Source organism: Anolis sagrei, chromosome 2 (genome assembly GCF_037176765.1).
Source record: "Anolis sagrei isolate rAnoSag1 chromosome 2, rAnoSag1.mat, whole genome shotgun sequence".
NCBI classification, from domain to species: Eukaryota; Metazoa; Chordata; class Lepidosauria; order Squamata; family Dactyloidae; genus Anolis; species Anolis sagrei.
The window spans coordinates 284,621,857-284,633,161 of record NC_090022.1 but is presented as its reverse complement, the minus strand read 5'-3'; positions in this window follow the sequence as shown (position 1 = coordinate 284,633,161).

Here is an 11,305-nt window from a genome sequence, read left to right as displayed (position 1 = left end):
AGGGAGGGGGCTTGGTCAGAATCCCCTCCCTCCTGGCCCGCCCAACCCGCTCCTGCCCACCATGCAGCTTCCAAGTTACAAATTTTGCCCATGCTTGGTCTAACATATTTGGTGAGTACAGTCTTTACTTTCTATTTCCAGCTTTCCCAACTGCTTTTGAAATGTTTTGGTTTCTCTTTCTCCCATTTCCCCCTTTGTGCTCAGCTATTTCAGCTTCTGAAAACTGAGTTCAAAATACAAAACTTGTTTACAATCAATTAACTAATCTGGAGAAGGGGAGATATGAAGCCCAAAAATTGCCTATTTCTATAGAAAATGGCTTCAGCTTCTCTACTTTGTTCTTTCTCATTTTAATAACCATTACCATCTTGATTTCACCCCGATATAGCTTGGCTGTGAAATGTTGTAGGGTATCCCTTTGTGGACAATGCAACAAGGGAGGACATTGGAGAGGGCTTCGGCCCTGACTATGATATGTTGCATATTCCAGGGTAGGCAAACCAGACACTCTCCACATCAACACTGACAAAGAAACAACAATAAATATTGTTTACCCACAAACATTACTTTATTTTCCAGATCAACAGACTGGGCCACAGCAATGCGTGGCAGGGGACAGCTAGTCTATTTTAAAAAACTAAAATAAGAACATTCTTTGCTCTCAAATGTACTCCAGGTGTGTGAGGTTCTGTACATGTTAAGAAACATAATTTCCTGCCATGATGGTACTTTGTTTAGTGATTTGGACAAGAAACTTCATGTTATAGGATTTGCAGGATCTACCTGCCTGTTTTTCCTCCTCTTGCAACCCTGTTTCTTGTTTCCCATCATGTCAAGATTTTTGATATTATTATTTCCCTCCCTTTAAAGAAATACAGGTGGATAGACCCAATCTGGGAAGTCACAGCTCTAAATCTTCAAGACCCAAGATGATTCTTGATAACAAGTTGGCTTAGAAGTTTTTCATTCATAGGATTGCCATACATTGACATCAACTTGACAGCAATTAAAAGACTTCCAAACTCTGTTTTTGTCTGCCCTGTCTCTCTGTATACTATCATTTTCATGTCACAGCATTTGACTATAGCCTTATCACACTGAGGCTGTAACATGTTCTTCTGGTGCGAGCAGAATTCTGGGAAATGTAGTTTGAGAAAGGGAGGAACTTTGCAGCAGAGTATTCAAAAAGCCCTGCCCTAAAATAGATTTCCCAGAATTATGCTCAAGCCAGAAGAACAAGGCTGTCTGTGATAAAGCCCCAGTGTGGTAAGGGGAAGTTTTGACTGTAAGTGGATGGAGATTTACAAAGGAATCATGAAATGCAATGCAGTATGAAAGGTGCAAATAAGACCCCATTACCCAGATAAATTATGCTCCCCCCTCCTCACAGCTATTGTTAAATTGCTCATGTCTATTCTAATGATGCAGTTTTACTTTACTGGCTTCTCTATCTGGGTTATTTTTCCTCCTCTCGCCGCTTCTTCACTTGGATCCCATGAACTGCTTTGAAGACTGCTTCTTCCACAAACAAGTCCATCTGATTCACATTACCCAAAGCAAAAATAAGCAACAACACCCATTGACCTATGTGGCCCTTTCATAACACCCTCCTGGGAGGCGCAACCAAGTCAACCACAGACACATTCCCCAGCTGCCATGCATGCCATGAGCTACACACTTTTCTCATTATTATTCCATTATTTTGCCATAATTACTTGAAATCATTAAAATTTAAATTTAATTGCTCCTATTCAACTTTCCCAATGTTGAAATAACCAGGAGGAGGAACTTCAAAGGGTAGTAGGAAACCTGGCCAATAAATGCAGCATTTTTACCCAGTGCTTATCACTAGCATATGTTGTCTCACCATGTAATGTATTTCCAATCGAAGCCAGGCAGCTGTGAAGGACATTCCAGGTGTTGGTGAATTCTAGCCAGGTGGAGAGGAGGGCTTTCCAACTCTTTCTCCACTGAGGGAAGCTCATGATGGCCTTCAATCACCCCTTTCAACCTGATTGGCGAGGTCAAAACAGGACTTCAGTGATAGCAAGCAAAGTGTGGTCAATGGCACTTGTTCAGCTCCCAGAATGTATCTCCACTGAGTAAGCTGGTTAGATCTTCTGAGTCCAACATCTGGAGAACTTTTAAAACCCATCAAATTTTTGATTTCCCTTTTTACCCCTCATTGCCTGCACTTCAAACAGGGTGGAATTTAGCCATGAGAGCTTATTTTTATCCAGGACCTGGAATAGTGGCATGGGAAGGGGTTTTAGTTAAAAGAAGAAGAAGACTGAGCTTCTCAATAAGCTACTTAGTTAAACATACTTAATAAAATAGCATCTTCCGGTCAAAATCCAATCTACAATTCAGTTTTACTGGGCAACAACATACTGATGATTTCCATCCTTTCTCCTTCCAACAATCTTTGAAGCAAGATCCCTGTTGCAATTTCTCATCCCACCAAAGAACTCTGGCAACAGCAGGAGGAAACATCACTTTGCTGTGCATTAATCAGTTAGGAGAAAAGACCACTGTTGCTACAGAAGCTGATGCCTGGTAAAGCAGGACTGTGGACTTTTATACTCAAGGCAACAGTGATGGATGCATAACTCTAGTGAATACCTGACCAAGCATATATATATATATATATATATATATATATATATATAATAATAATAATAATAATAATAATAAAAGAAAACAGATAAATAAATTCAGAAGATGTCCTTCAGAGTCCTATAGGGAATTAATATGGCTCTTCAAGTCCTGGCAGTTATCAACTCCTGTCTGAGGAACACAGCTCTCATTATATCAGCATGAACATTTAACACCAAAAATAACTGTGTGTACTTTGTTAGCCAACATTAGTAGTCTTAGGACTTTCTTACTTTCCTCTGCTTCACCTTGCAGTCTTCTGTGTCTGTCAAAACCTGCTCCAGAAGCAGAGGAGTGTTGTGCACTAGAATCCTGGTATCATCACTGAAGTTTAATTAAACAAAAGCAAGGTAAGCCAGGACCATATTTCACTTATAAGGAAAACTAAAGTGTTGAGTTCTTCGAGGTCTGGCCAAAATAACAGAATTGTAAAACACAAACTGAATAATAGCCTATTAACAAAGACAAGTTGAGAAGTACAGAGCCAGGTCAGGAACGACAGCAAACAAATAATAGCCAAGATCAGATGCCAGGAATTCAATTGTCAGAGTTCATAAATCCAAGACCAAGAATTCAGGAATACTGTCTGAAGTCAGAGTTCAGAAGTCAAGCCAGGTAAACAGGAATACTAACTGAAGTCAAAGTCTGTAAGTCCAAAGGCAGGAAGTCAGTTGTCATGGTCTGTAAGTCACAACTGACAACAGGCATTTAGGGATACGAACAGGATCCAAAGCCAGAGTACAAGAATTCAAGGTCAGAGATCAAAAATCAAAACAATGAGCAGCAGAGCCAAGGTACAGGACAAAGATACAAAGTCTGCTCCCCAGAGGTGGCTTTATTTGGAGGAAGTCTCAGCTGAAGCTCATCTCATCCAGCCTCAACCTCTAATCATTGAAGCCTATGGCCCTTCTCGAGTGTTCTGAAAAGATTGGGAAGAGTCCTCTTCTGCTGGAGATCTGCCCCCAGCAGCAACTGAGCCAGGCTGGACAGACTGCTGGCCATAACAAGTAGACATAGTGAAACCTGTACTTTCATGATTGCATGGAAGGGGGTATTTCAGAAGGTTACAGGCAACACCTGCTGAGATTCCCTCTTGCATATAACCATTAAAAACACAAGAACCCTCTCCAGTTTCCACTCTGGCAACCATATCGGAATATTCCTCAGCTATTCAGGTTTTCAGGTAGTGTGCTGGGAGCATTGATCCTGGGAGATCCAGTAGAAATATACAAGTGAATACTGGTGCTTCTGGAAAATAGAAATCTTGAAATCTTCCTAGTTTCTGCGATGAAACTGTGTTTCTAGAGGGTTCTTTTTCATTGGAGCACACAGTCACAGGCCATAACCTAATTTCACTAGCATAATCACAATTTTCTGTCCGTTGAATTCCAATCTATCATCTTTTTTTGTTATAGAAGACCACTACATGTGATGTATTTTTCACTTGACTTCTATTTTTTTCACAGACACGTTTCACTATGAGCCCGATTACTTTTGAATATGTGCTTAGCTAATGCTTTAATTGCAAAAACGGTGGTTTTGTGCTGATGATTTTTTTTTTTTTTGCAAAAAACTGTCTCAAGATGCAAAACAAAACAAAACTAGCAGTGATTGATTATTTTCCCCAAGATGCCCACAACTATTTTCTACTTTAATGTGGCAACACGCATTTTCTCATTGAGGATTTGGGAAGGGGGATGTGAGGGTTTTTTTTTTTTTTTGCATCCTTACTTACCTGTATGAAGGAGAAGCGAGGAAATGGAGAAGTAAATAAAAACGGGAAGATGATTTCCATTTAAAATTAGGGAGGGAAGAGCTGCCTGGTTCTGCTCTTAGTGTGGTTTATTTATTTGTGTGTTTGTTTCATAAAACTGTTTAAAAATAGCCCCCTCCTCCCCCCGCCACCCTGCAGCCACATAGCCCCACCAGCATACAGAGCCATTTAAATTCTTACTTGGCACTTTCCCATTTCTGTTGATTATGGTGTCGTGTGTGATCCCGTCCATCCCCTTGCTGCTGCTCAGGCTTTATCTGCTTCTAGTTTCCGTCCAACTGCTGTGGTTACTCATGGGGTTTACTTGACAGCTGCAGAACCCAGATGCCAAGAGCTGGCAAGCCTCTCTCCTGCAGCCGCAGCAGCATTGTGCCTGTGGTAGGAGGAGGAGATGGAAAGGTAGAGCATGCATGCCTTCGTTTGCTTCCCTTTGCTGACTCCTTGGACATAATAACAGCACCACAGCTGGTAAAGAGTCTTTCCTATTGCCGTTTTCTTCATCTGTTTCTCATTGGCTCCATCCTCCTGGAAGTGATTGGTTTCCCTTTTTGCCCATTTCCAGTGCTGTCGTGGAAGAAGGACTCAAAGAGTCAAGGCACCAGGACCGTTTGATATTGATGATGATGAATTTATTCCCCACCTTTCCCTGCAACTTGAGGTGGGATACAACATCATTAAAACAAGACAAAAAACCGATTGAAAGACATACAAGGAACACCGTTAAAATACAAGTTAAAATCCACTGATTAGTATGGATGATGATGATGATGATGATGATGATGATGATGTGACAAACATCTAGTTGGCCTGCCATATTTATGGATACTGCATCCATGGATCCAGCCACCCTTGATTTGAGAACATTGTTAAAAACATCTCAAAAGCAAACCAGTGACTATGCCATTGTATATAATGGGACTAGAGTGTATGCAGATTTTGGCATCTAAAGGAGGTCCTGGAACCAGATCCTAGAGGATACCAAGGGCTCACTATACACACAAACAGAGGTTTCCCTATTCCTTCTGAGCTTGCTACAGTCCCAGAGAGATGATGGCTATACATTTTCTCAGCAATGTATGGTTGTGCATTGGATTATTTTGATTTGAATGGGTAATTAAGAGTCAGTCCCTTTGCTAAAGATCCACAAAATAAATGTTATGCACACACACACACACAGAGAGAGTTCTGTATAGCTTTGATTTAAGTGGGCAATAGGTTCACTTTGGATTTCTTTTGAACCTTATGGAACTATCCAAGGTATTGAGCACTGTCTCCAAAATAGATCCAGATTCTCAGACATCTTCCTTGATATTTTCACTGAATCCTGCAATGAGCTCACTGCTCCACTGCTAGGAAAATTTTCATGCATTGCTTTTCCTCCATGGGCAAAAAATAATGATGTGCAATTCTAAGCTTAATGAACATCAAAAGTTATTTTTTGGACTACAATCAATAGCTTTGCTGTCCAAAGAATAAGTTTCCCAGGATCTGTTTCACTTATGTTAGATAATAAATTTGCAGCAATATCCTAGAAATAAAGGCCATCTGGTTCACTGAGGGTTTCTGTATAGATTCAGGCAAGATTGATAGAATCTTAGATTCATCGAGTTGGGCCTCATAGGCCATTCGGTCCAACCCCCTGCTTAATGCAGGATCTCTAGTCTTCTCTTCACCAGTCTGAATATGCCAAGCTTTTTCAACCTCTCCTCACTGTGCAACTTCTTCATCCTCTCCAGAATCAGCAAATACTGAACTGGTTTAGAATCAGTTTATCTTGGTCTTTCCTTACACAACTTTAGACAATTTTAATTATAATTCTACGGGAGTACTAAGGTCTGGGTTTTGTACAAATGGCAAGAATATTGAAGGTTTACAGCCCATTCATAGTCTTACTGGATGCTGGTATTACTGAACCGTGACAGTGTTATTGTATTAGCAAAACTGGAGATTATTTTTGAAAGCGTATTAAGTGAGATAAGCAGAATTGCCTTATGGTCAGAGAGCTTTGTCTGTATACCCTTTCTGATGGTATACCCTTTATGTGGGCAGAAGGTAGACTGGGACCAGCTAAAAAGGCTTCTGAATGATTGGTAGAGTTTCAGAAAGTTTCAGATTCCCAGTGGCCTAACAATAGAACCAACTCTCTCTCTCTCTCTCTCTCTCTCTGTGTGTGTGTGTCTTGGGGAAAGCAAATCCAGGAAGCCTGTGGTCTTGCTTAACAATGTCTTAGAACAAAGTCTTTGAGTTCCATAGTACTTGGTTGACAAGAGAACTCCCCTTCTTGTTAACTATATTCAACCCCATCAGGACAGTTTGAAAGTTGAGGGTACAATCTATTGTAAGGTTCTTGCATGCTGCTTCAGGTGAACTGAAAAGGGATAGGATGTATGCAGAAATGCAGAGGCCTTTTGTATGTTGCCTGCTTGTTTCAATGAGCACCTTAGAGAAGATGACTATGCTCTTGTTAGTCACCATAGAGGAACCAAACAGGGAACACTATGCAAACAAGAATTTACTTCCATTTGAACCAAGAGATCTGAAATTCATTTTGACTGCTTTAATCTGTGTGGAATGCCTCAGCCTGTTAAACTTGGTGATCTATTTTTTGCACTAGAGATAACTGTTACTGACAGGCAGCTCTTGTGTGTACAAATCCAGAATAATATGCCAATGGAGAAAAGTTAAGAATATGAAACAATGCAATGATAGAATTCCAACATCCTCACAGTGTAGTATATGTTTGTTCAGTAACTCTCGATGGACCGCCTCCTGTACAAGACCAGATCATAATGCTGTAGATCAAAATACTAGAAAGATTGACAAAATCAGCAATTTTACACAATAAACCCCAGCAACACTGAAAACAACAGTGCATGTGCAAGTGAAACCACCTGATTCAAAGGGTCATTGTAACTGGGTGATAATGATAGTTCATATGCACACCGGAAGGTTCAAAAAGTAAATTGGCATACAGTTGTATCCATTTAATAATTTATATTAAATTAATACATGTAAGCTGGGCTTATGCTTGTGCATTTTTAAGGTTATATCAAAATTTTGCAAAATAAAAGTAAACGTTTGTCCTTGACATTAAGTCTCTTTGTATCTGACTCTGCAGTTGGTGCTCATCTCAATTTCTAAGCCGAAGAGCTGGCATTGTCTGTAGACACCTCCAAGGTCATGTGGCCAGCATGACTCCATGGAGTGTTGTTACCTTTCCACCAAGGCAGTACCTATTGATCTGCTCACATTTGTATGTTTTTGAACTGCTAGGTTGGCAGAAGCTGGGGCTAACAATGGAAGCTCACCTCATCCCATGGATTCAAACCATTGACCTTCTGGTCAACAAGTTCAGCAATTGAGCGGTTTGACCTGCTGCACTACCGCAACCCACGATTTATATTTAAACACAGCAAAAAAATATTATACAGTCATATTGGTATCCTCCTTTCTAATGGTGTCATCTGGTTCACACCCGCTGCACTACGGAGTGGCACCACTGTCTATGCACAGTGACCTTTGAGACTGCACAGCCATACAAACTTGGGTGCGCATAGCACACAAACACACATGCAGTGGCTCTACATTTCCCCCCTTAAAACCCAAAGTGACCACTATTTCCAGCTTGTCAATTTTGCATTCTAGCCATAGCCTCACTGTTCTGAACTTCAGTTCATCAAATCACCCGCTTTCTGGCTGTGATGGGGAAGGGGTGGGGGGAGATGGGATAGGAGGATCACATTTGCAAAATAAATAAATAAACAAACAAACGAATGGATTAGTCAATCTGTTAAGCTTTTTTCCCTGGCTAGCATGCCCTAGATTGCAAGTACGCAGGCTATTGCAAGTCCTAGCAATTTTCCAAGTTTTCTTTTAAAGTACATCTTTGGTTTGAGGTATTTTTTTCTTTTAACAAATAATAGCAATTCTCTCCTCTCCTCTCTCTAAAAAAAGAGTCATTTGCCAGCATCTTATTTTCATTTATGCAGGACAGAGAGTTTTCATCAGACATCCTCCAAATGGATTTTCCTTTTAACGAAGTTAAAACAACAGCAACAAAGTAGTTCTGGCCTATTTCAGATTATTTAATCCTCTTTAGTCGTCTTTGAATCTCAGGCTTACAAGTTATTTAGTGCATTTCAATAAGTATCCTAGCACACTCAGAGACACATCTGTATCAAAGTTTGGGGTTTTTTTTGTTTTGTTTTATTTTCTGCTCTAGCCTGTGTGCCACTGTTATCTTTCTGACAATGTGAAACACTGGCTAGGTTGTCTGTGGAGACACAAGATCACCTTTAATTCCTCCCTGCTTCTTTAAGTTAGATGGGGGGGTGTGGGGTGGGGGAGAGAATCAATTTTGTTCTTTTTTCTTGGTAGGAGCCAATTTAGCATGCAAAATGTCCTAAATGAGCAAAAAAGAGGAAACGAAGCAGCTGGCCATGCAGAATTGGTTTTCTTATTTAATTTTTATATGTCTACTGTTTTTAAATTAAGTCTTTTCTTAGCTTAGAATGGTTCACAATAACTTTGAGAAGCATATTTAAAAAGGAAGCCCTTACATTTAAACAGTTCACTCAGAACTTAATCAAAGAGGGAAAGAAGGATAACTGCAGTACGACAAATCCCAAAGGAGCAAAATTCAAGAATAAGGACATATTGTTATAATTGCATGCCTTCAAGTTGTTTCCAATTTTTACCAACTCAACGGTGACTCTACCACAGAGGTTGAGTATATAACTAACCAAAGGGCACTCAGTAGATATTTGTAGTTGAGTGGGGTTTCCGGAGTCATAGTTCACAGTATACCACACTGGACATATGCACTGTTTCAATTTAAATATGATTGTAATTGAATCTATGCCAAATTAATGTGTTCAGAAACAGTATACAACTGCAGTCCAGTTGCTGAGGGGAGCCCGGGAACAGGGCTGTTGCCTTCATGCCTTACTCGTGCAATTCTAGAGGTAATTGGTTGACTTCAGTGGAAAACAGGCTTCTGAATTAGATACATAGTGGGAACCCTTTTTGTAAAGGTATTGTTTTTCAGTTTCCATCATCCTCGATTGCTGGCCTTTTGGAGTGAGGGTTTTTCCCCCCCCCATGTCAGGAGCAACTTGAGACATCACAAGTCACTTCTGGTGTAAGAGAATTGGCCGTCTGGAAGGATGTTGCCCAGGGGACACCCAGATGTTTTACCATCCTGTGGGAGACTTCTCTCATGTCCCCGCATGAGAAGCTCATCCTGCTCCCCAGATTCAAACCGCCAACCTTTTGAGTGAGGGGATGGGAGCTGGAATTCTGTTGATCAGTCCCAACTAAGGTAAGCTCATTGATCAATTAAACTGATTCAGGACTAACAATCAGGGGCGGCTCAACCCATTACGCAAAGTAAGCATTTGCAGTATAGTTGATTTTGCCCAGGGGCGCTCTTGAGGCGTTCTTGGGGGAAAATAGATCTTGACATATGCGAGTTGTAGTTACTGGGATGTATAGTTCACCTACAATCAAAGAGCATTCTGAACTCCACCAATGATGGAATTGAACCAAATATGGCACACACAACTCCCATGATGAACAGAAAATATATATTAGCGATTGGTTGGGGGGAGGGGTTTAAAATTACCTAGGGCCGCCTCTGCTAACAATAGAACTGAGCCCAACATCTACGGCTCTTCTGCATAACCCACAGTCCCCCAGGTGTTTTGAACTTCAGCTCCCAGCATTCCTGACCAATGGATAAGCTGGCTAAGGCTTCTGGGAGTTGGAGTACCAAATACCAGGAGGGCTAAAGGTTGTGTAGGGCTGATCTACAGCAATGGTTTTTAACCTCTGGTTTCCCAAATGTTTTGCACTTTGACTCCCTGATCAGCATAGGCATTGATGAGGAATTCTGGGCATTGAAGTTCAAAATGCCCAGAGGACAAATGGTTTAGAATCACTAATCTAAACAGTGAGAGCTTCTCCATCTACTAGAAAAGAGGTAGGCAAGTGGGGAATAGATCAGAAGGGATGCATTTGTGCCAAATATGATAGGAGGTAGGCAACTGCCAAGAGTTGGGAAGTCCATTCCCATGTTTGTTTGTTTTTACAAAATAAAAAAAAATAAACTTAGATTCCCTAGGAAGCTGCTTTCTAAGGGACAAGGAATAAATTTAGGCATATTTTTGCCCCCCCCCCCCCCTTCCCGGTTCTGCTTTTTATAACCATGAAGTATGCTGGAAATCCACTTGCAATGGTGTTAATTCACATCATTTCCCTCGTTTTCTTCCTGCCTCAAGTGCAAAGAGAAGGTATAGGGTGATATGTTTTTGCAGTATAAGGCGGGTACAAAATCAAACTGGTTTTAGCATTGGCTGAGTGTGTGTGTGTGTGTGTGTGTGCGCGTGCATACAGAGAGCCTCAGTCCCTGACCCATAGTCCTTGCAAACTAAGTACAAAATAGTACAATTCAGGCACAGCATGTGCTAGGTGAAGAATGGACAGATTTAATTTAGCTCAGAATGATGGAGATTTCCTAGCAAATGGCGATATTTCTTAGTTTGGCCGACTAGAGCTGATAAATCATTTCCCTCTAATGATCCAGAAAAGGTGCTTAGCATTTCTGCCGCGATGGCAGCTCTCAGTGATTAACAAGGCAAAACACAAAAACAACCCATCAGCAAAAAAAGAGGAAAAGTGAGCCTTAAACACACACAGAGAAACCCTGATGTGACCAATTTGTGTAAAGTCCTGTTTTTCCTCTGTCTGACGAGAGGCTTAAGAACCAAGCTTGGTCTGTATGAAATGTAGAGGAAAAGTCACATTTACGTTATTGGGGAGGAAACGGACTTTAATATCCACTGAGAAAGTAGACGTTCAATGGCCGAGTTTCTCAGC